The sequence below is a fragment of the Triticum urartu genome, chromosome 3A, assembly GCF_056163025.1.
Source record: "Triticum urartu cultivar PI428250 chromosome 3A, HENAU_Tu73, whole genome shotgun sequence".
Lineage (NCBI taxonomy): Eukaryota > Viridiplantae > Streptophyta > Magnoliopsida > Poales > Poaceae > Triticum > Triticum urartu.
In genome coordinates this window covers 143,865,720-143,868,904 of record NC_141875.1, presented here as the reverse complement: position 1 = coordinate 143,868,904, position 3,185 = coordinate 143,865,720, and the positions used below count along the sequence as shown (strand labels likewise).

The window sequence follows — 3,185 nt, the reverse complement described above, 5'->3', positions numbered from 1 at the left end:
ACCTACCGCTAGGCCCCAACCCCTCCTTGCACAGTGCATCGGCCCCTCGCGCGCGTCTGAAAGTTGTCCCGGACCCGACCCGGACAGTCGTCACCATTGTGTCCGGATCATCCCCAAACATCTACAAAACATCTCCGTTTTCTTATTTAGGCTCCCTAGCCTATTTTTCCCGACCGTCCGATTTTGATCGGAGGGATGAGGTAGCCCCTAACCTAACCCGTGATGTATATATATTCGTCCATTCCTACTCAAACCCTATTTCCTAGGGCACTTGTCCCATCCATCCCCTCACCCGCCGCCGTCACTTTTCTCACCATCCACATCGGGATCTTGCCCGATCCACCAACCAGCGCACAGCCAATCATCTCCCTCCTCGCCTTCGGCCAACCACCAACCAAGGCCGCACCCAGTCCCCCCAGCGCCACGGCGACGACCGAGCCATCCCCGACGAAGCCCCTTCTTCTCCTCCATCTCTCTGCGCCTCCTCGCGCGCGCCGTGACCACCCCTCAAGACCAGCCTCGCCGCCTTTGCCTCGTCGAGCTGCACCATCCACCAGGCCGCCGCATCGCCAGGAGGTCGCTGCATCGCCACGGACGCGGAGCACCACCTCGCAACTCCGCCGCCGTGCTCTCCCGCCTCCTCCCTGACCAGTACAACCACGACAGGAGCTCCATCCCCGAACGCATTCGCGCCTCCGTCCTGAACTCCTCCTGCGCCCGCACATGTTGCCATGGCCGCCCGGGACCTTCTTCTGCCAAGATTCAGCTCCGTCCTCCATGCCCGACGAAGCCTGCACCGCCGCGCGCCTGCATCCGCGACGAAGACGACGTCGATGGCTCCTGCTTCCCCTGCCGTGTCGCCCGCCGGATCCGCCGTCTGCCCGCTCCTCGTCGGAGTGCCTTGCGAGCGCCTCGACCTCTCCTGGAACGCCGATCCGCGCCTCCCTCCGTCCCCTGCATCACCTTGTCGTCGGAGTATAAGCTCCGTTCGCCAAGCGCCGTGCCCCTGCTTCGTTTCGCTGCGGGAGGAGCTGCATCGCCCCTCTGCTGCGGCTTCCTTGGACGAGCGCCCTCGCCTGGGCATGTTGGTCCCTGCCGCTGACCTCTTCTTCCTCTGTAACGAGCAGAGCGCAGCCGCTCGCCCCGTTGACCACGCCTGCTTGACCGCGCCCCCTGGGCCGCCTCCACCGACAAACGCCAAGGCCCAGGCGCTTCCTCCCCAGCCAGCCTCCTTCACCAACGGGCCGAAGCCCATGGTGAGCAGTCGCCCAGATCCTATGCACTGTTGGGCCGGCCTTTGTTGCGACCCATACCTATTTTTTTCAGTTATGCGAATTTGTCTATTTTTCCAATAAACCTGTTTTACAGTTTAGTCCCTCTAGATCATGCATTTAATAACTCATCAACGGTGCATCATATTAAAATGATTTATATATGAAATTTGCTTAGAATTTCATCTAGTTTAATAATATGCAACTTTCATCCATGTTAAAAATGCTTAAACTGTTGTTTGCATTAATTTACTCCTATGCCATGCTAAAACAATTTAATTCATAACTAAATAACCGTAGCTCCAAATTTAATACACTTTATATGTAAATGGGGTAGAATTTTGCCTAGTTTAACATGGTGGCCTTACTTTGCATGTTTAACAACTCTAAAATTGTGTTTAGGACAGATCAGTACCAAACCAAATATATGCATATGGGGATTTTCCGGAATTGTTGCTTGTTGTTTCCGGCCTCATTTAAAACTTGACTAGATAGGTAGTTTACTTTGCTTCACCCTCTTGCCATGCTAACAACATTTAATATTGTTGAGTACATAAACGAGATCGAACGAAATAACTTGAATGTGGTGTTTCGTCAATATGCAACGGAGTTGCATGTTGAGCTCCACTTAATTTGTAGGATTGTTTGTGCATTTTGCCATGCCATGCTTCATTAAACCAGACATGCATCATACTTGATTGTGCATCATGCCATGATTATGTGGTGGTTGTTTACTATGTTGTGTGCTTCTTTCCGGTGTTGCTTCTTTGGGTTGGTTCCGATAACGTCGCGTTTGTGAGGAACCGTTCGACTACGTCCGTTTGTCTTCTTCATGGACTCGTTCTTCTTCCTTGCGGGATCTCAGGCAAGATGACCATACCCTCGAAATCACTTCTATCTTTGCTTGCTAGTTGCTCGCTCTTTTGCTATGCCTATGCTGCGATACCTACCACTTGCTTATCATGCCTCCCATATTGTTGAACCAAGCCTCTAACCCACCTTGCCCTAGCAAACCGTTGTTTGGCTATGTTACCGCTTTGCTCAGCCCCCCTTATAGCATTGTTAGTTGCAGGTGAAGATTGAAGTTTGTTCCTTGTTGGAACATGGAGATGTTGTTCCTTGTTGGAACATGTTTACTTGTTGGGATATTAGAATATATCTTATTTAATTAATGCATCTATATACTTGGTAAAGGGTGGAAGGCTCGGCCTTATGCTTGGTGTTTTGTTCCACTCTTGCTGCCCTAGTTTCCGTCATATCGGTGTTATGTTCCCGGATTTTGCGTTCCTTACGCGGTTGGGTTATAATGGGAACCCCTTGACAGTTTGCCTTGAATAAAACTCCTCCAGCAAGGCCCAACCTTGGTTTTACCATTTGCACAAACAACCTATAACCTTCCCTTGGGTTTTCGCGAGCCCGAGGGTCATATTTATTTTAAACCCCCCAGGGCCAGTGCTCCTCTGAGTGTTGGTCCAAAATGGGTAGCCTGCGGGGCCACCTCGGGGCAACTCGACTGTTGGTTTTACTCGTAGCTTCACCTATCCGGTGTGCCCTGAGAACGAGATATGTGCAGCTCCTATTGGGATTTGTCGGCGCATCGGGCAGCTTTGCTGGTTTTGTTTTACCATTGTCGAAATGTCTTGTAACCGGGATTCCGTGTATGATCGGGTCTTCCCGCTAGAAGGAATATCCTTCATTGACCGTGAGAGCTTGTGATGGGCTAAGTTGGGACACCCCTGCAGGGATTTGAACTTTCGAAAGCCATGCCCGCGGTTATGGGCAGATGGGAATTTGTTAACGTCCGGTTGTAGAAAACCTGAAGTTGACCTTAATTAAAATACATCAACCGCGTGTGTAACCGTGATGGTCTTTTCTCGGCGGAGTCCGGGAAGTGAACACGGTGTTGGAGTTATG

At 51.4% G+C, this 3,185-nt stretch overlaps 1 pseudogene; it reads left to right on the top strand.

Moving 5' to 3' along the window:
• The first annotated feature begins 731 nt into the window (after positions 1-731).
• On the top strand, positions 732-1,260 carry LOC147978975 (uncharacterized; annotated as a pseudogene).
• Positions 1,261-3,185: the final 1,925 nt, after the last annotated feature.